Source organism: Euprymna scolopes, chromosome 2, assembly GCF_053919585.1.
Source record: "Euprymna scolopes isolate OS-2025 chromosome 2, ASM5391958v1, whole genome shotgun sequence".
NCBI classification, from domain to species: domain Eukaryota; kingdom Metazoa; phylum Mollusca; class Cephalopoda; order Sepiida; family Sepiolidae; genus Euprymna; species Euprymna scolopes.
In genome coordinates, this window is record NC_136483.1 from 54,467,606 (window position 1) to 54,492,588 (window position 24,983).

A 24,983-nucleotide genomic window follows, 5' to 3' on the forward strand; every position below is an offset into this window, starting at 1 on the left:
GTAAAAAGAAAACGAGAGAGAGAGAGATAGGGTAAAAAGAAAACTAGAGAGAGAGATAGGGTAAAAAGAAAACTAGAGAGAGAGAGATAGGGTAAAAAGAAAACTAGAGAGAGATAGGGTAAAAAGAAAAACAGAGAGAGAGAGATAGGGTAAAAAGAAAACTAGAGAAGAGAGAGATAGGGTAAAAAGAAAACGAGAGAGAGAGATAGGGTAAAAAGAAAACGAGAGAGAGAGATAGGGTAAAAAGAAAACGAGAGAGAGAGATAGGGTAAAAAGAAAACGAGAGAGAGATAGGGTAAAAAGAAAACGATAGGAGATATAGGGTAAAAAGAGAAGCGAGAGAGATATAGGGTAAAAAGAAAACGATAGAGATATAGGGTAAAAAGAAAACGAGAGAGATATAAGGTAAAAAGAAAACGATAGAGATATAGGGTAAAAAGAAAGCGAGAGAGATATAGGGTAAAAAGAAAACGAGAGAGAGATAGGGTAAAAAGAAAACGAGAGAGATATAGGGTAAAAAGAAAACGATAGAGATATAAGGTAAAAAGAAAACGAGAGAGATATAGGGTAAAAAGAAAACGAGAGAGATATAAGGTTAAAAGAAAACGATAGAGATATAGGGTAAAAAGAAAACGAGAGAGATATAGGGTAAAAAGAAAACGAGAGAGATATAGGGTAAAAAGAAAACGAGAGAGATATAGGGTAAAAAGAAAACGAGAGAGATATAAGGTAAAAAGAAAACGATAGAGATATAAGGTAAAAAGAAAACGAGAGAGATATAGGGTAAAAAGAAAACGATAGAGAGATAGGGTAAAAAGAAAACGAGAGAGATATAAGGTAAAAAGAAAACGAGAGAGATATAAGGTAAAAAGAAAACGAGAGAGATATAAGGTAAAAAGAAAACGAGAGAGATATAAGGTAAAAAGAAAACGAGAGAGAGATAGGGTAAAAAGAAAACGAGAGAGATATAGGGTAAAAAGAAAACGATAGAGATATAGGGTAAAAAGAAAACGATAGAGATATAGGGTAAAAAGAAAACGAGAGAGATATAGGGTAAAAAGAAAACGAGAGATATAGGGTAAAAAGGAAACGAGAGAGATATAGGGTAAAAGGAAACGAGAGAGATATAGGGTAAAAAGAAAACGAGAGAGAGAGATATGGTAAAAAGAAAACGAGAGAGAGAGAGAAAGAGAGAGTTAGAGATAGGGAAGAAGGTTTATTACCACACAAGCCGGAAACCCGGGCATACAAAATTAACAGCAGGTGCTTTGATATGACAGGGGAACGTTCGAAATAAATGTTTATGTTTAAAGCACACTTGAACCATGATGCTGAATTTTTACATGTTTAACTTCAATTTAAGGCAGGATATGTAATAATATATTCTAAAAATTCCTAGTAAGTTCTCTACAGTGCAATGTAAACTACAATGTATTGTGGACTGTCACTGCGAGGAGGCATGTGAAGCTTTCACCAAGCATACTGAGAAGGGTCCACAACTAGAGCAGGTAATTAAACGATGTGATTGAAAAATGGTCGCTGACAATAAAAATATAGATCTGTGAAACATTCGTTGATCATCAATCAATTCTGGGCAACGTCGGGTCTCCCTGGTTGTATATATATAAAATAGATAGAAAAGAAGGAAGGCGAGGTAAAATAGAGCTAGATCGATAAAAGAGTTGACAGAAGAGAGGGATAGATACTAACTTGGTAAACAAAGAAAAGATAGTTACATCTTAGAAAAGAGAGAAAGAAATAGAGGAGAGGGAGAAAACAGTTCTCTGGAGCTTTTTAATAACAACTGTCCTACTTGAAATCCAATTTTGCGACCATCAGAATAAATTAACTCCTCAAGACCTATTTCTCGGGAAAATAATTTTAAACGCATGCTCCTTTTGGCTTGAATAATAAAGAGTTTATAATGTATGTAATAATTGAGCCGCTTTTGTCTGCCAGACAGTAACAAATAACCAAGAGATACGAACAACCTCAGAAAATAGTTGTATTCAACGTTCTCTTAAATTTACCACACCCCGATTTATAAAATCATTGGTTAAAAAATATTCTACAGTAAATTCTATTTAGAGATTATGAGTTCGATCCCTGATAAAAAAAAAAAAATAATAAACTAATGTTTTTTTTTATTGAGTTATCAAGGGCCATCCAAAGGTTTGGGTCAATTAGACGGATGGGTTTCAACCGAAAGATGAGGCATACTAAGGAAGTATTGATATTATTCAATGGTATGAACTGTGTTTGATTACTTACGGTGCGGTTTATGACAAGAATTTGTTAACATTAAATTTGAAGACGAGCATGTTCTAATCAGCAGAGAAGCAGTACCACCGTAATGTATTCCACTTGCAAAAAAAAAAATCCCTTTGTCTATGGGAATTCTGCATAGTGCTAGACACAAGGAGGAAAATAGTTATGAAATGCAGTAGATTAATAATTCAACAAAAGTTTATGAAACACTAGCATGAGTACCTGGCGTTGCCAGTTGTTTGGAGGTGTGTGTTGAGCAAAAAAAAAAAATAGTAGTAGGCAGGCAGGCTCGAACACGTACCGTGAAAGAGGAAAAGAATGTGAAAAAAAAAACCCTGACGCCTTTGTGTTACAGGGAAGGGTTGTCCCCTTCCCATGTAAATAAGAAGAATATTAGATAAGTGAAAATGAAATTAGGATAAGCCTAGAATCGAACCGTGTAGGCAAAGTTAAGAAATGGAATGCTAGAAATTTAGTCTATTGATAAACTCTATTAGAATAGGTAAATATTGTTTATATCGGAAAAAAAAGAGTCGATTGTTAATTCTTTTAGAAATCTGAATATTAAAAATGTCAGCTAAAAGAATGAACAATGCAAATTAAATGATATTGTTTAAAATAGGTTAGATTAGAATTGAGGATTCTTTTGTTGTCAAAAGTATTTTGGACAAACATATGTAAAGCCACGTGAAATTGGTCACGTTTGAAAAACACACTTCTGACGTCACAGATAAAGAGCATTTCTCCATATTATGGGTTCGGATTTTAGTTAGTTGGTCAGTTGATGAGTTGGAGTCAGAGCCCTTGGAGGCGAGGGGAGAGGAGTAAACCAATGTAGCCATACCAGTTGAATTCCTGACGTCAATTGACCGGTCGATCAGAGGATCATCATTATGTTTTGTAAGTGTTGTCTCGTGTCGTCATTCAGTTACAACAGAAAAGGTAATGTGCTTATCATATTATAATGAACATTGTAAACCCTTCCAAGATGTGTGTCCAATCTCCTCTATCACAAGAAATGTCTCCCTTTCTCCAAGATATGTTATAAGAACTGATATATAAATGTCTTCTCTTCCTCTCTGTGCTATCTTTGTATTCTGTTATACATGTCATCGTGATATATGTCCCCGTCATCTTAAATATGAAACCCCTGCTACACAACATTTGCTGTTGTATCCATCGCAAAACCGGAAGTGATGAACGTCAAAATTAAGGCTAGTCAATCGAAAAGAGTGGATCACTTTCAAAGATATCTGCTAAAAAAGCGACCCATCCTTGTAGAAAACTGCCCTGTTGAGGGTGAAGGAATTAATGTTTTTGGCCGTTTTTTGATATTTGTCATCCGAAAGTTCGAGCTTCGAAACGATACCGGTTTCGGCACGTTTTGAGGTATCTGTCAAAAGTTTTAGGCAGACATACATACATACATGCATTTAAATAGACAGGTGAGATTTATATTATAGATTACTGATTATAATAAAAGCCACCTGAAGAAAACTGGGAAGAAATAAGTTGTTAATATCACAACCAAGGTGAAGACAAAAGTCTTACAATAAATAAATGTCATAACTAATAAATATTCTGTATTGTGTGTAAACACAATCGCGTATGAGATGGGTATATTTGCTGATGATGCCACATTCGATTTTTAACATATCGAAGGCAATAGTCAAATCCTTATAAAATGACTTCCAATCTGTAACAGAATGAAGCCAAAAATGAATGGTCAGCTTCACTGTTACTAAAACAAAGCGTCGTTTATTTAACAATAATACGAAACATTTACAATCACCGATTGCTATGGCTAATTCCCAAAATCAGAAATTTAAACTTCTCAACTTAACAAGCAATATAGATTCGAATAAATACATAGAAGATACTCCTAACTCGGCTGTAAAAAAGTTGGGATCCCTCTATTGGGCTAGAAAACTTTTCACACTTGTCAGTATCCTGTATCTCTACAAAGCCACCATTTGCTCATGTATAGAATATTGCAACATTTAAAATAATGCACCAACCACCTGTATGTTCATCATAGACAGGTTGCAAAAAATGGGTCACTAAATAGATCCTCCTCACTGTTCACCAACCCCTCTCACAAGTAGTTCCTTGAAATGCATTTTGATGAGCTTATTGCACTTATATTCCAACTAATTGTAGAGATCCTCAGATAGCAGAACATTTTCTACTTTAATAGCTTCTTTCATCAGACCTTTTGCCTTTAGAATTCCCTCCTTGTTTCCCGACAATACTGGCATGCAAAAATTTAAATATAATGTGAACAAACATCTTGTTACACAACTCTCCACTAAGAATGTCTCCTATAAACCTAGCTTCTAACCACAGTGGTCATTTAGGTCCCCTAACAATATATTTGCTTTGTTTGAGTTGAACAGAAGGAAAACAATAAAAATAAACAAATGGAATTAGTAAATAACTTATTTATTTATTTATTTATTGCTAGATAAGTCACGACTAATCAAGCACAAAATTCACTCCAGGATAATGATTAAGAATATGGAATGATTGTCAGTTGAGAGATGAAGAACTTTGCGAGAATTGAGAATAAATGACAACCGGATCAAGCTCAAATATTTCTGGGAGCATTTTATTATAATATTCTGTTGGCATTGGATTTGAGGCGACCATGTTGTAATCTCCAGAGAAGCAGTTCCATGATAATGTGTCCCACAGACTGGGAGACCTTGCAAAGAAACTGTGAGCCTGATGCTAGGTACATGGAGGAAGAAAGTTCTAGCAATGAATGATTTAAAAGCATGTACAAGAGATTGGAGCTCAGTCGAGCAACTTTCATGGAAATAACAATCAACTACCTTGAATTATCATGATGCAGTTATAGTAGAATGAATACCAAAACCTGAGAACGTTTCAGTCAGGACAGCTCAAATACCAGATGTGGATAGCAAGACAAAATTATTTTGAAATACAAAAGAAACATTTACGTATACACAACATTGTTGTGATCGGTTACCTTATGAATTATCTCGTACGACAGTAAAATGTTATTTCAAAACTTCAAAAAAGGTTTATCAAACTTCAGATGAGATGCTGCAGGAAGAACTTACTGGCTTATAATAGAGAGGAGGAAATGTGGGAGATCCTGAAAATTGAAGGAAACATATTTTTTTTTTTTACAATTTACTTCAATCCTAACAAGGCACTGGCCACGGAGATGTAAGAAACAACTGTTAATTAGAGGTCCATATTTTTCTCACCTATAGTCAACTAGCAGGGAGACCCTATGTTACTAGGATTGAATGATGATGAACAAATGTTCTGCACTCACATATTTTTATTGTCATCGAAATCGGTGAAATTGCCCAGTTTTTTATCAAATCTATTGATTGCCTATTCTAGTTGGGGACTCACAGCGGTGCACAGGGAAGAAACTTCACATGTTTCCCCACAGTGACAGTCCACAATACATTGTAGTCTACATTGCATTGTATTGAACCTACTGTTGATATCATTAAAATATGTTTTATATATAATGGCTTGAATTAAAGTTTGTTAAGGTTAAGTATCATGGTTCAATTGTGCTCTAAACACAAACATTCATCTCGAAAGTGCCCCTGTCACATCAAAGAACTTACTGTTGATTTTATATGCCTGGCCTTACTTCCTATGCGGTGATAATGGCTTGAATTAAAGTTTAAATGGAAAAGTAAAGTATCAGGGTGCAATTATTCTTTAAACAGAAATATTCATTTTGAACGCGCCCCTATCATACCAAAGAACCTACTGTTGATGTTATATGTCCGGCATTTCAGCTTGTGTGGATAAACATTCTCAAATACACTTGTGATATTAGGCTGTGTAAGGTGTTAACTTTTGTCAAAATTGCCTGCTCCTTCTTTCATCGGATTATTTCGATTATCGATACTTATCAAAATCATTCCGATACAAAACTTTTTTTTTTCTTTTTTTTTTTAACTCATGTTCACCCCTTACAAAGTAAGGAGCTACTATTTGGGGCCATGTCTAGGAAAGATTAACAAGATATCTGTTTATGTTACATTTAAACTTCTGCATATCAGTACAGCCAGGTAAGCAGGCAGCACGAAGAGAATTCCAAAGTCTAGCAGTTCGAGGGAAGAAACCTATCTAAGAACACTGCTATGCACATAAAGTAACTTCGTGAAATTTTATAAAAATCGGCCCAGCCATTTTGAGTCCATAGGAAACGAACACACAAAATTCCTTTTATATAAATAGTAGATTCCTGTATGTTGATATAATCAGGAAAACAAGAAACAGTGAGGGAATGCCAAATTAACGAGATACTATCTTTATTTTCTGATCAAGATTTATGGATACCAAATACAATTGAGGCATCGATTTGTAAACTTTGTTACTATCCTTCGAAAATTCACGTTTTAGTGAAAGTCATAGTGTCATATCTTTAGAATTTTTCGACCTGAGCACCATTCAATTTCATTTTTAAAAAGCTAGCAGGTTAACAGGAAAGTTCTTGTGGAAATTTGGATTTGGATTTCAAATGATGTATTTTCAAGTAAGTTTTTGTTATAATATCTTTACTTTACATATCATTTAAAATAGCGTTTTTCGCTCTATCTGATTGTTTAAATTACAATTGTTTTAAAGCAACTGTGTCTTCTGTTGAGAACGTTTAATACAAGATGGATAAAAAAAAAAAAATTGCACAATATTCTTATTTCAATTCAAACGAGGCTGTAAAGCTGGTGAAACAGCTTGCAATATCAACAAAGCGTTTGGTCCAGGAACCGCTACTGGTGGTTTAAGAAATTTTGTGGTGGCGACAAGAGTCTTGAAGATAATGAGCATAGTGGGCGGCCATCAGTTGTTGGCAACAATCAATTAAGAGGCTTAGTTGAATCCAATCTACGCACAACTGTTCGAGAACTTGCTTCTTAATTGAACATAATGTATACAACGATTTCCAACCACTTGAGAGATTGAAAAGAGAAAAAAAAACTTTTTTTTTTTTACATGGGGGATCACCGCTTATCAAGGCCTGGAAGCCACTCGGGGATAAGGGTTATTGTGTGTACAATAATCAATGGGATAATATTCGTAGTAATAGTTAGTATTGGAGATTTGATAAAGTGTCTTACTTAAGGGGGCGATTAATCAGGAATTTGTTTATGTTGGACTTGAAGACACCCAAGTTCTAGTCAGGTGGGAAACAGGCAAACGGAAGAGAATTCCACAGGTGTGCACTTCTCAGAAAGAAGCTTTGTTCATGGAATTTACGTTTTGATTTAGGCACAGATAAAGAGTGGGGGAAATTACTGACAGTGGTTTTAGCTAGAGGGTGTTTATCATGAAAGATTTGCGAGGGGGACCCTGAGATTGGAGCTTGCCATAGAAATAACGATAAAACAAAGACAGGCTCGCAATGTCTCTTCTGTGGAAGAGAGGTTGCATCCCCCACGAAGCCACAAAGTCTATTTTGTACTTTGTTGTAGAATATTGCTAGGGTGAGCCAGCTAATCCAATGAAGATGTTGTGCTGAATGGATGCGATAATTGACAGAGTGTAGTTCCTGGCAGAATTCTAGAACAGAAAACCCTGAATGCCAGAGCAGCTGGCATTTGTAGAGTGGCACCTGCCCCTCCTGGCATGTTTAGCCAATCAGGCGCCTCAAAATAGAACAATCCACCATCCCTGACTAATTGTAGGCTGGTCCAATAGCAATTAGCATACCACTAATTGCTACTGAATAAATATGTTGAAATTAGTTAAATGGTCCATAATGGTGGAGAGGGAAGGTAAGTGCATTCTTGATTCTTGATTCTACATCTCCCCTCCCCCATCACGTGGGGGTAATGGCCTCCAAGGAGGAATGAGCTCCTCACGGTCAGGTTGATTATGTGGGAATAGCCTCGCAAGTGCCCGCGCCGACTTGGCTGGCATTGGTCTAGGAGGTTCAGGTACTTCTTCTGGAGTGATGTTCCTGCCGGGTTGCTGTGTCCGAAGGTCAAATTGAGGGTCTGGTACGACAGGGCTGCTTGTCTCTGTCACTTGGGGTATGTGAGGTGGGGCCCCTGGTAGCGCGCTTGGGATGGGCTTTGGAGATATGGGAGTCTCAAGTTTTCTGAGGAACCGCCGATTCCGCAAGGTGATTCTACCAGAGCCATCAACTCTGATATGGTACTGCCAATTGGGGAGGGCTTCAATCACCCAACCAGTGATGTCCCAGAGACGGTTGTTTCTTTGTAGTACAACCAAGTCCCCACTTTGTAGTGGGCGGAAAGAATGGGCCGTACGGTTATACATCTCTATGAGCTGCGTGTTGCGCTGAGACAGGGTTATCTTGCACTTTCGAGCCACAGCGATCCATTCCGGATGTGGCTTATAAAGGGTCGGGTGAGAGGGGAGGTAGTCTCGAAGTCGCCTGTGGAGCAGAAGCTGTGCTGGGGATAGGCCGATACCCTGTATAGGGGTATTTCTGTATTGTAGGATGGCCCTGGCAGCCTTGTCGTTATCTAAGGACCCTTGTGGTCCTGTGTTGCCATCTACAACCCTCTTGGCTGTTTTGACAGCTAGCTCCGCTCGACCATTGGATTGTGTATAGGCCACAGATGATAACCTGTGCTTTACAGACCATCTCTCTAGAAACTGCTTGAATGGGAGGGATGTGAACGGCGGGCCACCATCACTGCTGAGTTCTTCTGGGGAACCATATGCTTGAAATATCTCCCGACAGATTGAAATGAGCCGAGAGGCGGTTGCCTGCCCTTGGCTTAGGTGGTACAAGGTGAGCCAGCCAGCTAATCTGTCAGCGCAAGCAAGGTATCTGCGGTCACCAACGTGGAACAGATCCATGACAATCTGCTGGAACGGCCACTCTGGGGACTGTGTCAATGTAATTGGTTCCCGGGCTGGCTCGGTGCGATCCTTGTATAAGTCATGCAGTTCTCCCTGGTATTGCGGATGGAGGCATTCATTCCAGGCCAATATATGGATTCGTTTGCTCGGGCTTTCATTCCAGTTATGCCCTGATGTGCTGAATGCAGGCAGTGCAGTATATTTCCTTGTTGACCTTTTGGAACGAATATTCTTCTGTCTAAGAGCACCAGGTCATCATGGGTGCTGAGGCGGTGCTTTACTTCCCAGTACTCACGGACCGGGTGAAGTGAGAGTTTGTGTTTCAGGAAAACCTTGCTATACCGTACTTATCAACTTTTGGTACTGTGTGTCATGACGTCCTGCTGCCTTGATGGTGCCTGGTGATGTGATCGCTACGTTGTCATTGTACCCAAATGTTGATATGAGAGCAGTAGAGCCTATCCTGTCAAGGCAGGATAGGCTGTTTTTAGAAGCTCCAGCCCAGATGTGGCAGCAGTACTCCATCTTTGGACGTACTTGGCTTTTATACAGAATTGCATCAGTAGCGAGATATCTTCTGGAGCGGTAGAAGGATCCCACCATTTTCCCAGTAGCCCGGGCAACAGACTTGATATGCGTGTTCCATTTCAGATCAGGAGTGATGGTCAAACCCAGGAGCTTGTCAAAACATGAAGCATCCCCAAGATGAGAGCCATCTATTTCAATTGATGCTAGATGAGGAACAGAGCGTTGATGATGTAAAGATAGGAGCTTGGTTTTAGATGCATTAAAAGTAACCAGCCATCTCTTTCCCCACTGCACCATGTGCTCAAAATCCGAGGAAAGGGAATCAGAGAGAGCTTGGTCATTTACGGCCTTTGATGTGTTGTGTCATCAGCATGGATGTCAACGAATGATTTAAGTATGTGTTTTGGGAGATCATTGATGTAGATCAGGAAGAGAGTTGGGCCAGGATGGACCCCTGGGGTATTCCAGCATTAATACTGTGGGTCTCTGATTTCTGCCCATCAACCACTACTCTTATGAGCCTATCAGAGAGAAATGATTTAATTATTGAGAAAACATGTCCAGTTATACCGTAGCTGGAAATCTTGTGAAGTAGGCCCTTATGCCATACCTTATCGAAGGCCTTTGATATGTCGAGAGCAATTGCCCTAGAAAGGAAGCCTTTGTCGAGAGATTCGCTAATCCTATGGGATATAACTGTTAGCACATCTGCTGTAGATCAAGCAGAACGGAAACCATATTGTATGTCACTAAGAAGGTTATTTCTGCTGAGGTGAGTGACTACTTCTCTATTTAATATAGATTCCAGCAACTTACTCATGACACACAGGAGACTTATTGGTCTGTATTGAGAGGGGGACGATTTATCACCCGAATTCTTAAATACAGGGCATACTGATGAGATTTTCCAGGGTGTTGGGAAGCACTTCTCTTTAAGGCAACGCTTAAACAGTTTAGTAAGTATGAGGGTAAGTTCTGGTTGAAGCTTTTTCAGCACTATAATTGGAATGCCGTCAGAGCCAGTTGCTTTACTGGAATCAAGGTTCTTGATTAGACTGGCGACCTCACACACAGATATTGTATGTTGCGTAGCATGTTGTCTGTGATAGGAGCAAATACGGGGAGTTGATGACCTTCATCATGTAGGGTAGAATTAGTTCCAAAGTTCTTGGCAAATAGTTTAGCCTTGTCTGATGCTTATGAGATGACCTCAGGTCCATTGATGATGGTTGGGATAGAACGCACACTTCTCTTCAGGATCCTGTTTGTTATTTGCCAAAACTGGTGGGAACCAAACCGCTGCTCAGCTACTTTGGATTTGACGGACTGAGCATATAGCTCTCTTGCATTTTTTTTTTTTTTTAACAAATAGTTGCCTTACGAATTGCATAACAACCAAAAAAATAACATTATGAAGTGTCATCTTCTTTTCTTTTAAGCAACAAGAACGACCCGTTTCTCGACTAGGTTGTGACTTGCGATGAAAAATGGATTCTTTCCAACCGGCGACACTCAGCTCAGTGTTGAGATATTGACGAAGCTTCACGATATTTCCTACAGCCAGATTTGCACCAGAAGAAGGTCATGTTGACTGTTTGCTAACTTGCAACTGGTCTCATTCATTAGTTTTTGAATGAAAACAAAACCATTACGGTGGAAAAGTACTGTCGACAAATGGATGAAAAGCATCAGAAACTTTGACAACACCGAGCATAAGCCTACAGAAAAGGCCTAATTCTTCTCCACAACAACGCCCATCTGCATGTTGCTAAACCGACTCTGCAGAAGTTGAAAAAAATTGAGCTATGAAACTGTTTCATCCGCCATACTCTCCAGATTTTTCACCAACTGAATATCACTTTTTCAAGCATCTCAAAAGCTTTCTGCATGAGAAATGCTTCCAAAACCTAAGCGATATCAAGAACGTCTTCAACAACTTCATCACCACTAGAACGCAAGATTTTTATGTTACTGGCATAAATACACTTGTTTTGTGTTGGCGAAAGTGTGTGGATTCTGATGGTGATCAATAAAATTTTGTTTAAATTGAGATATTTTCATCTGAATTTAAAAGTTAAAAATCGCAAGAACTTTCTTGTCAATCTGATATAAATATAGCAAATTCGAAGAAAAATTCATATCAGTATTTTTGTTTTTTGATATAAAATGAGAAAAAACTGACGGAATGTTAAGATATAAAAGATATCCGAGTGGAGATTTCTACTCCCTGCATTAAAAATTGAAATACCTGAAACAGACTAATACCGAAAAAATTAAAACTCCAGCTCATCTTGGATCATCATCATAGTGTTTCACTCTTGAGATCCATCGTCGGGCAGTATCCGAGACAACCCTCAGGTTCACGTCGAAGCATGCTTCACTTAGGAGATATTGTGAGAATGTGTGTAATAGTCTGCATGTCAGTGCCGCAGGGACACCAAACATTTAGTACATAGCCGACATGTGTAGGTTGTTCTGTGATTTGGCAACTTTGCTCGAACCCGATTGAGTGTTACTAACTTTTCCTGGGGGAGTTCAGAGCGTGCCGAGAACTCTTCTTTTGGCGCCAGAAAAGATCTGTTGTTGTCTTTGACAAATTGATTTTACCAATACAGGTGGAAGGACACTGGTGTTGTTCGTCCCAGGCCTGTGACAGTGGCAAAGCTCTTGCAGGATATTAACTCCAAGAATTTAAGTTACTAGGTTGGTACCAGTTAAACATTTCACAAATTGTTTATTGATGGAATTCAAAATATAATATCAATTTCTAGGAACACTAATCTGCTCATGAAATTAGAAATAGTGTTTTTTTGTTTGTTTGTTTGTTTTTTGGGTTTTTTTAGATATTTCCTTAAAAATCCTCAAATCCTTTATTAATTAGATTCAAAATGAAATAAATTAGTTTTTTATAATATTAGTTTATTTTTTAAAATAAATCGACACAAAACATCCGCATGAATTACACTGGTCAACAAATTTTTATTTTTTTTCTTTGGCAGACCATCTAGGAGTGTTTTCTGGGGTTTTGAAGGTCGCTGATTACGAATATACCATTGGTTTTGCCAGATTGGCTCTAGTTTAGAAGATACTGATAGACCCAAATAAGCCTAAACTGCTAAAATTCTCCCTGAAATACTTCAATATAGAAGCAGTAAATAATAATTTTCTGATATTATTGAATCATTACAATGACTATGTATATATTGAAGTATTTCAGGGAGAATTTTTATATAATTATTTATATAGGGAGAATTTTTATATAATTATATACTGTAATTACTTAATAACATGTTCCATAAATATAGTTGCAGTATAAATTAAACAGTAATTAAGAATTTTCTTTTAAATTCCACAGTTGAAAATGAGTTCCAGAGAGAAAATGAGTTCTAGAAGATGTTGCAGATATGAACCGGATGTCTTTTGTTACATCTGTGGACAGTATATGATGGCACAACAAAAGAGGAATATTACAGACTTTGTCAAGAGGGCGTACAAAGCATACTTCGATATGATACTTGGTGACCATAAATGGCTGATTTGTTTGGACTTGAAAATGGTGAATTTTCTGCTTGGTCAGCAAAGTGGGTACACAAAGTATCCCTGCTTTCTTTGTTTGTGGGATAGCAGAGCAAGAATCCAGCACTGGAGAAGGGAGAACTGGCCAGAACGAGAAAGTCTCGAAGTCGGCACAGCCAACGTCATCAATGAGCCTTTGGTACCCAGGGATAGAATCATCTTCCCTCCATTGCATATAAAACTAGGGCTCATGAAGCAGTTTGTTAAGGCGTTGAACAAGGATGGGGATTGCTTCAAGTAAATATGCAGGCAATTTCCAGGTCTTCCCATCGAAAAAGCTAAAGGTGGCATCTTCGATGGACCTCAGATTCGAACGCTCATGAGGGATTCTGACTTCACTAATCATATTAACACGGTTGAGTTAAATGCTTGGGTGTCATTCACAGATGTAGTGACAAACTTTTTGGGAAATCGCAAAGCTGACATTTACAAGCAATTGGTCCGTAAGATGCTTACTGCATACGGAAAACTAGGGGCAAATATGAGCATTAAAGTTCATTTCTTGTTTAGCCACCTCGACAGATTTCCTGGTAATCTTGGTGATTACAGTGAGGAGCAGGGAGAGAGATTCCATCAAGACATCAAAACAACGGAAGAGAGGTATCAAGGCAAATGGGATGAGCACATGATGGCAGACTACTGCTGGAACCTTTTGAGAGACTGCCCAAAAGTTGCTCACAAGCGAAAATCGTATAAACGTCAATTTTAGTTTTGTGAATAAAATATTGTTTTGTGTGTTCATTGTAACTAAGAATCTAATGTATAATGCTTTGCATTAATTTATGATATATAACTGATTATGTAAATGTTTTTTTTCACTTGGAGAATTAAAATTCAGCAAATTTTTAGCAAATTTTTTGTATATCCTCAAAATCTATGAAAAGTGTTCAGTTATAGGATAAATGAAATGATGTTATATCTAACTTAACTTGTTAGATTGAGATTTTACACTGTCTTTGTGCTTTAAGATTATCATAAAAATCAATATCTGACATTTATGCACTATTTAGCTGTTTTTTGTACGTTTAGCTATGGTCGCGAATGGGTGATTTCAGACAAACGACCCCCTGTGATATCTCAAAAACTAGAGCCAATTTGAAAAAACTAATGTCAGATTCGGATTCAGCGCCCTTGAAAACCCCAGAAACCAGTCTTACTTTGCCTGCCAAAAATATTGTGTTGACCAGTGTTATTGATGATATTCAAAATACAGTTTGACAACCAGGTCTATTAATATTTTACAGAGTGTGTAATAATCCTTCTAACTATTTTTTTTTTTTTAACTCAGGAAAAAAACGACTGCAAGCCGGGTAAAATATACTGAACATTGGACACGTGATGATTACATGAAGATGGGAGAGCAATTCAATCGAGAAACACTGTCCTTACAACTAATGTAAAAAAAAATATATATATATATATATATATAGAAGATGAACTGATGCTCTTAGTTTTCTTGTTCATTAGAATCAAACATATAACACGCTATACTAATATGATAGGTACAGTTTTAGTTTACACATATAATGGTTATTAATTAGTCGCTACCAAATCAATCCGACAATTAACGAAATCCTACCCATTCACTATGGAGGTCTCAAGATGCCTTCTACTTTAATAGATTATTTGCTTCAACAGCTAGCCTTTTTGGAATTCTTTCCTGCTCTCTGTCTGTACTGACATGCAGAAATGTAAATGTAGTATGAACAAGCATCTGGCTGCACAACAGCTCAGGATGCCCTCTATGAATCTGGTACTTAATTCATGGTATTCTCTTACGTTTCAGTGACAATGCACCTTGTTTAGGATGAATAAAATTTAAAAAAAAGAATATGAATAAATAAAAATTCTTTGAAATACAATTGATCATCATCATCATCATAATTTGATTTAACATCTGTTTTACATGCTGACAATCATTGGCTGCCTTTTAGAAATTGACTTTCAAATTAACCTATCTCTGGCCAGGTCTTTATTCATATTTTTCTCAATTTCATCTTTATCCCTTCCTTTGCCTACTATTTCTACTGTTCTACATCTACTAACTTAATCATTTTATTCATTCATTCAATGGGGCCATATTATTTAAGTCTCCTTTCTGCACACATCTACCTATACTGCTCAAATTTAATCTTCCTCTCGGGTTATAATATCTAAAACTGTCTAAGATTCATACTACACATCCACCGTATAATTTTCATATATTTTCTCACCATGCAACTCCTGTCCCCAGCCCTCACTGACCAAGTTTAACTTACATACATGATGATATTTCATACACATGCCTGATAGACTCTTCCATTGCCAACAGTGTTAATGCTCTGCTATTTCACAAAATTTTCATATTTTAAAAATCACTTAGAAACAATTACTTGTTCAATTTTTAGCAGAGTGTTCAGTGTACTATATGAGTTTAACATAAAATAGTACTCTAATGGATTTTTCGATTGTTTTTAGAAAAATCTCCATTAAGAAAAATGAATCATAAGTTCTTGTTGTGACCCGGAAGGATCACTAAGGAAAATACTGACATGGATATGGGTTAGAAAAGGTCATTTGTATTGAAACAAAATAGAATATACAAAGAGCACGCGTTGTAGCACATACTGCCAAAATGGCGTACTATGAGACTACACAGACCACACCGAGAATCGGTACCTTTCGGTCTATTTATACAGTTCAGAAGAGTTGCATGGGTGATTCTACACAACAGTTTTTTAATAATTTTAAAAATAGTCTGCAAATTTAGTAATAAATCGTTTTAAGTACATTTTAAGTACCAAGGTTTTGTTTAATATTAAAATTTTTAATTCTTCATATTTTTTCTTATTATGAATTGAATTTTTTAAGAAAACTATTCAATCATCAGCCTTCGGTTACCATGTTGTATTGTTAGATTTGTCACAATAAAATAAAATTATTTCAAAGTGTCTATTTACAAGTAAAAAATGACTTTCACAAACTTCCTGTATAACAATTTAAAAATTAAATCTTCCAAAAGTAGGGGTCAGGTTGATTTAACTTAGAAAGGACTGGTTCATTAGAGTTTTGTTATGTACGAACTTTGATGTTATCTTATTAAAAGCTTCGTGCGTCTCTGAAGATAATAGGATTGTTGACTATTTAGGAGTTCGCTTACGAAGACAAGTTGATTTCCTCATACACAACTAACACACACAAAAGATTGTTTTATTTTTTAAGAAAAAAAGTAAAAATGCATCATCAAACATAAAATAAACTCAAATAATAAAAGCTTTAGAGATTCATCTTTGATGATATGACACAAACAAGATAATAAACAAAGTCTGTTGTGTTTGTTTGTAATTCTCATTTCAATTTGATATTTGCAGTTATTTTGGCCATAAAAGAAAAATCATGACAGAAAACAAGAAAATAACAAATAAGAAGCGTGGCTAAAGAAAAGTTGTTTTGCAACCAGAGTAAAAAAGAGAAGGAAAATTGAAATATTATATATATATATTCCTCAAAAGGCTTAATACATCTCATGACATTATTAGGATTGCAAAGAATAGTGTTTAGTTGAAAATAAGTTTTGTTACATTTTAAGCAAGAAAAAAAAATACTTTTGTTTACTTGAAGTTCACAAAAGCGGATTTGCATGCTGTTCTAAAATATATAAAATTGTATAAATAATAATAATAATAATATATATATATATATATATATATATATATATTAGTCTTCCAAAGGCTTAATATCATCATCGCCTCACATGAGTAAAATTTAAAAACATTTTCCTATTCATTATGTGTATATATAGTAGTGCACAGGAACGGATTTGTGTCCTAAAATAAACATTAAGAAATTACTACAAAATATGATGGTTCATGATAAATTTGGTAAATAGTATGATCCAAAAGTACTCAATATAAAATAGAGCAGTTATAATGACGTTAATAATTTGAACAAAGAAACGGAATCGTTATTGACAGTTGTACAAAATAGTATGATCAAACTACATAACTGCCAAGATAGACAAAACCTAGCAAAAAAAACGTAAATGTAGACTCTGTGGACAAAGAAACAAAGTAGTAAACCACAGTATAAGTGAATGCCGTAAACTAGCTCAAGACGAATACAAAAATAGACATTAATGGGTTTGGACGGTGATTCAATGGGAACTATACAAATCCATACACTTTGAACATTCAGAGAAATGGTACGAGTGAAAACCAGAACTTGTATTAAAAAATAATAGAAATGAAAGATAGAAATAAAACTCGATAAATTCCTACAATAAAAATACCGGAAATGATAATAATCAATAAAAAAAAAATAAGATAAAAACAGCCAAAGAATAGCTTTCGTTGTTCAAGCAGAATACATGCAGAAACTGAAAAAGGCCGAAAAAAAACTAAGTAAATGTATGACTCTTGCTAGAGAACTAAAGGTAATATAATACATGGAGAAAATGACTGCAACACCAATAATTATAGAAAAACTCTAGGAAGAGTTTGAAAAACTTTTTTTTTAAATACAAGGAAAGGAAGGGACTGACAATATATAAATGACAGCAATGATAAAAAACATCAATATTAAGAACAATCCTAACATGTGGAAACCAAACTACATATTCAGGTGACAGCGACCAAAATCAATTGAAATAGAATAGCACTGCATACATACAACTAATAAAAATTAAGTGAATGTTTGTCTTTTAACAGAGGCGAGTGTATGCAAGAGAGTAGATCAAGAATCTGTCTTTGACCCAGTTCTGTTTCGTTTGCATATTGATGATCTCCAAGAAGACTCAGCTGAAAAGGTACTACTCTTTGTAGATGATGTGAGACTGGTCTCACCTAGACGGAATTATGGTCAACTTTAGGATAATCTGGACGAGTCGAGATCTTTGCTGTCACCTACAGAATATACAAAATCGTCACTTTGTTCTCAATAGAAGAAAAACAGCATTTTGTTTGTTTCTGAACCGTGTAGCAACCTACTGGAGGAAGTCATGACGATGTCTATCATATCCAGGTTTAAAGCACCTTTGGACAAACATTCAGACTATATGTGAATGTAAATAACTTCTGTATTTTTACATAGCTTGTTGAACTTCTTTTATTTTTGTCCCCTCCCTGTTAAATTTGATTTGATTATGGATAGAAATATCAAGACGAATCCAAGGGAATTATATTCCGACTTCCTGTCGTGGAATACTCTGACTGTTTACGTTCATTGATTTGGTATTTTCAAGTACTTAATTTCCCTCAATTTCTGTGTTAATTTCTGATCGTCTGGAGGTAGAATACCAGCATACGAAATTAAGGGTAACCGATTGCATTCTATTTCCCGACTGGTAGTAATCATCATTTCCTACACTGATGATTGCTTAAGCATGAAACACCAGTGCCTGTGGGTATAAAATATAATTATTAATATTTTAAAAATATCATCTTTTATATATATATATATATATATATATATATATATATATATATATATATATATATATATGAGTAAGAATTTACCTTAGAAAATTATTTCAAATGCTTTGTATTTTCATGAAATGTTACAGGCGGCTTCAATTATTTTTAGTGTCATTCAATTCATGAACTAACAAATCCTATTTCATTTACGGCATATACATTACAAAGGAGCACTAAACTATCTATTTCTTTTTTAAGATTAATAACACTAAAATCATAATTTAGGTAGTTTAATAAGATTTTTTATTTACTATATAAATGTAATTAAAAATAAATGGTTCATAAAGCATTTAACATTTACAAATTTTTGGTTTGTTGTTTTGTAAACAACAAACTAAAAACTTGTAAATGTTAAATGCTTGATAATCGTTTGTTTTCTCATCGATTACACAACAAGGAAAAAAATTTAGTTGCAAATAACTTTTCTGTTGAGGATTTATTGTTTGGGGTCGTTTCCTAATAGTTTCAATGTCTGTGGATTATCTCCATATTAGCAAGGACCAAATTGGGATCGTTTCATTAGCGATAGAATATGGAATGAAAATTGAGAAAGGCAACAAACTTTTTATTTTGCGATGAACCTTATTAATTTGCATAAAGTCCGAGGTTAGAAAAATAACATCGACAATGTCAGTTATGGAGGTGAGAAATTAACATTTCTAAGTTTTTGTTTCCGTTTGTCCACCGCCAACAAGAAATATACGCTGAGTTATTGTTCCAGCCTTTGAATAGACCAGCGTTTTATATTTTTTTCACGTGAGTCAAATCATTTTAATAATTACATATCGCTGAACGCCAAACAAAACAGCAACAGCCATTACTCACTTAGTAAAGAAAAAGAAACAAGATTCTGACCAACAATACTAAATTAACATACCAGGCCTGCGCGCTCAGAACGTTTTTCTACAGCAGTGGATCACTCTCACCAAAAAAACAAAAAAAAACAAAAAACTTAATACTTTTCACCTGCACAACCTTTGGAGAATCCTGGGAATCACTTGGTAAGACCACATTTCGAGCAAAAACATCCTTCATCAGCCAGACATCCCAAGCATGTTTGCTGTGCTCACCTAAGAGCAAGTCTATGGTTTGGCAATGGCAAGCATATGGACGATGGAAGGATCTCTTATCTATATGGCAAACTTGCAACTGAGGATAGTTGGAATAGACCCAGAAGACCACAGCCACTAGAGAAATGCTGAGTAATGAGAAAAGAAGATACCAACAATAAAGAGAAAATAAAGCATAAACGACAGAAGGCTGCAATAGAACTCTCAGAAGCAGAACCCACTGACATCTGTAACATCTACAACATCTGATCCAGGATAGATTTACATAGTCACAGCAAATGCTGTATTTCAGCAATAAACTATTCTGAGGCACAGAATTCCATATTCTCTTCTGAGATATATATAACAGGAAAAAAAAATATGATTGCTAATGTTCACAATAAAACTCATCAAATCATAGAATTGCATTAATAATTTAATTTTACATATAAAAATTATTATCATTTCTGATAATCTAAAATAAAAAGCACCATTGACTTTTTATTTTGAATGAATGATTTCTTTTCAAATATAGTGTCTACCTCTCTATTTTCCCCATTTTTTTCTTTCACCACTTGAAATGGTTTGATCCAAAGGCTAGAAAAAAAGGCATGCATTTTACATGCTAACTTTTCTGTGGCTGGATAGATTTATATTTTTCATACACATTGATCTTTATTATATAGTAGAAGAATACAAACAGATAATCTAATTCTGCTAACTTGAAAAGTTAATCACATTTTTCATGGTCATCAGACGTTAAACATATGATGATGATAAAAAGGCTTTCTTTATGAAAAGGATTACTTTTTATTTCGAGATATTTCTTTATATTTTAATATATTTACTTTGATGAACTAATTGCACTTGTGCCTTCCCAACCAAAATATCTTTGACTTACCCAACTAGCAACAAAATCCTCCTTCACTATAGCAATCCCTTAAAACCGGAAATTTTTTTACTCTAAAAGCATCTTTCCTCAGATTTTTCATTTAGAAATTATTATTTTTTGATGACTTACAGAAACAAAATCTTGATGTTTGATTTAGAGTGTAGAATTTCTTTCTGCACACATTTCGAGCAAGCGTTTTTTTTTTTGTGTGTGTTTTTTTTTTGTTTTTTGCTATTTACTTTGTCCCTTCCACTCATCATTTAATGTTTTTTGAATGGAGACTAGAAAAGGGCACATTTTTTACTCGCTAATTTTTGTGTGACAGGATGGATTTATATTTATTTCTATACAAAAGCAACATATTGTATTTATGCATTTTGTATTTTATTTATGCTTTTAGAGTTCCCTAACCATTGCTACTCGTTTCCCTTACCTCCTTACCAACCTGCAAAAATATCAATGTAATGTGAAAAAATATCTTTTTCAAGTCTTCACCTAGTTGTCCTTATAAATTTGTCACTTATCACAGTAGCTCCTTATGTTTTAGTGAATATATGTCTACTTTGGGGTTTATATGAGTAAAATATAATTAAAATGAAACAGAATCGCTAACCTGATAGATCTCACTTTGTCAACCAAACTCTAACCTTTGTCCCCTCGATGAAATGTTGCATCACTGTGCTTATTTTACAAGTATTTTGATGGAATTTGCTCTGACGAACTCCAAGCCTTTGTAACCCCTCGATGTAAATACTCCTGACAAACCAGACAAGCAGCAAAATCCCACCCCTATACAGTAGAGACCTAGATGTCAGAAACCCTAATAGTTTCTTCCCTCGAACTACTAGACTGGAATTTCCTTCTGGACTCCTGCTTCCCTGATTGTACTGGCATGCAGAAGTTCACGTGTAATGTCAACAGACATTTTGCTGCTCAACTCCCTACATAGTTTTTCTGCAAATTGTGTCCCAAGTAGTAGCCTCCTACATCCATGTGGCACTGTGTCTTGTTTGAGGTTAAATAACAAGAAAAAACAATCTATTAAACGCGTTCCTTTCAACTGATGATTTGGATACTGAAAATACACTTGGTTAAAAAATAACCATTAATGACTAATGTTGAAACATATATTCTTAGTGGAATATTTTAAGAAATCGATGAAAAGAAATAGAAGTGCAAAAGAAAGCAGACACACCTTAGCTCAGAGTTAAAAACTCGCGTTACTTAACAAAATGTGAACGACATAGACATGAAGAGAAACGAACAAGGGAAGATATGCATTTTTGTTATGAATAAAATAAATAGTTATTTTTTCTAAGAAATATACGTGTAACCTTTTGCATGCCCTTTCTCAAAAAATGACGAAAATAAAATATTATTCTTCCTCATCATATTCATAGAAAATTATAGAATTATGTCAGTAATTTAATTTTTCATTTATAAACTACCTGTATATACCCGGCATTGATAGATTGAACATATTAGCGGGCGAAGAGTTTAGTCATACTATTTAAGATACACTGAATATTCTAACTTTTTATGATTTTCCTGAAAGTGAAACACAATGGATTTATTGAAGTATAAAACACATTCATTTTTGTCTATTAAAATTAAACGGGAAATAACTTTCATAGTTTAAAGGGGAAATAACTCTCATGGCTTAAATAAAAAAAATAACTTACTGCTGTTTTTAAAGGCCACTGGTGTCAGCTAATAATAATTAAAAATAAATTAAATAAATCAACTTAAAAAAAATATTTCCAAATAAAACAAAACAATTCTATTTCAACAAACCATTAATAACATCGAGCTAATTATTAAAATAGATTTTCTTTAATGTAATATGCAAATAAGGTTACTTCTTGAATGTAGATTTCCTTTGTATAAATAATATATAGAGAAATGAGGCTGGAATGAAAGTGTGTAAATGTCAGTTTTCAGTATGAAAATTAATTGGTGAAACGGTGTACATTTTGTACATAGTAATCAAAAGGTGAACGAACACACAGAGAGTAGAACGACTTTATTATAATAGATTATTATTCTTTTCCATAACTTACAAAAACTTGATTTTTTATTTCATTCTGCATTCATTTCAAGCAGCTGTTTTAGTTTTTATTTATTTATTTATTTACTAGCAGTTCAGACCGGCTTTGCTCGGGCCCTATCTACTGTTCATAACTTGCCCTATGTGTGAATACCCTTTATGGAAAATCTCAAATGTTTAGACCAGAAACTGTCCGAGTAATTTGGTACAGACCGTAGAGATAATTTTTAAAAAATTTGATCCAAATTTTGACCCCTGTAACATTTATTGTTTTTGTCTCAAATCAAAATAAAAAGTTTGATCCATGTCCAAGTTACCTACATTTAAGATTTCAAGTGTTTAGACCCAGAATTGACGAAGGAGTTTGGTAGAGTCTGCAAAGGTCAACTCTTTAAACTTTGACCTTTTGGCAACAAGATTTTCACCCAAAAACTGATTAAAATGCTTGCCGCATGTCTGAATACCCGTTATGTAAAATTTCAACTGTTTAGACCAAAAATTGGTTGAGTAGTTTGCTAGAGACCGCCAAGGTCAAATCTTTTGAACTATGACCCCTTTACAGCTCAAATTTTCGTCTCAAACCGATTAATAAGCTTGCCCTATATCTGAATACTCTTTATGTAAAATTTCAAATATTTAGATCAGAAACTGGTTGAGTAATTTGGTAGAGATCGCAGAGGTCAAATTCTTTTTTAATTTGACCCTAATTTTGAACCGTTAACATTGATTGTTTTTGGTCTCAAATCAAATTAAAAGTTTGACCCATGTCCAAGTAACCTACATTTAAAATTTTAAGTGTTTAGACCCAAAATTGGTGGAGGAGTTTGGTGGAGTTTTCATAGGTCAAATCGTTAAACTTTGACCCCTGGAGAGCCAAATTTCTGGCCGAATACCGATTTAAAAGATTTTTCCACATCTCAGTATTCCTTATGTCAAATCTCGAGTCTGTAGACTGAAAATTGACAGAGTACTTTGGTAGGAAAATGTACACACACAGACACACACACAATTTCACTTTTATAGATATAGATTTTTTTTTTTTTTTTTTTTTTTTTTGCTATTTACTTTGTCGCTTCCAATAATCACTTTTTTTTTTTTTTTGTCTGGAGACTAGAAAAGGGCCCAATTTTTACTCGCTAACTTTTGTGTGACAGGATGGATTTATATTTATTTATATACAAAAGCAGTATACTGTATGTACGGTAGAGGATGGCTTGGAATATTTTAATCGAAAAAAAAAAAAAAAAAAAGAAAAGAATGTTATTCTGAGACCAAATTAATTTTTGTTTTATTTATGCTTGACAAGAAGTGGCTTTTACGTGACGTCATACTAAACCCGTTTTTTTTTTTGTTTTTTTTTAAACTGCTGGAATAATTGGAGTGCTGAAAATACATTAGGTCCAGCTATTGTAATGCAATTTTAAGATGACACGCAGGAGAGGGATACAGGGCAGATAGTGATCGAAAAGAAGTTATAATGACAACTTCATTATTTATTCATGAGTTATTTTTCTTCTTTTGCGTTCTTTGTTTGGCAAATTCTCATTTTTCTCTTTATAGTTTCGATGAGTCTTATTTTTTCCTGACACTTTCCATCTCCCAAAAGCAATTCCTCCGTACCATAACTTATCCAACAAGCACATCTTCCACCGATGATAAGCTCCAACTAATTTGCAATCGAGAAATAGCGCGAGAGAAATATATACAATTTGGCGATGGGAAGCCCAGAATACACCAGGAAAATTGCTTATATGAAGAACGAAGATGACAAAGTGGATAAAAGAAATAAATAGCAAAAAAAAACATAAACAAAAAAAAAAAACAGAATTTGTCAAGCGAAACAGCGAAAGAAGAACAAAAAGATAAGTACAAAAATAAAGAGTAGATAAATAATTACACAAAAAGTAAAAAAAAAAAAGCACCGAACTATATAAGTAACATAAATAAATGAAACTAATAAAATTTGATTGTTCGGAACTTATAGGATTCTTGTCCACCATTTCCTATTATTTCTCCCTTAAAGGCACAGTCTTAATTAAATTCATAAATACCATGCATTATTTCGAGATATTGTGCCATGATTATCAGACCAGTTACAATAATGAGACAATATATTTTTCCTTTATAGTGTAAGCTATCATCATCGCTATTATTATTATCCCTAAGTTAAATATAAAATATAAGATGAAGGAAATGCGTAATCTACCAGATATATTACAGTTTAATCTATTATAATATGTAGAAAAATAAATTATAATAAAATAATTCACGTAACTTGTTCTCTTTTTATAAATAGAGAATCGGTTTTGAATGTGTGACTTTGTAGGGTGGTCGGTTTT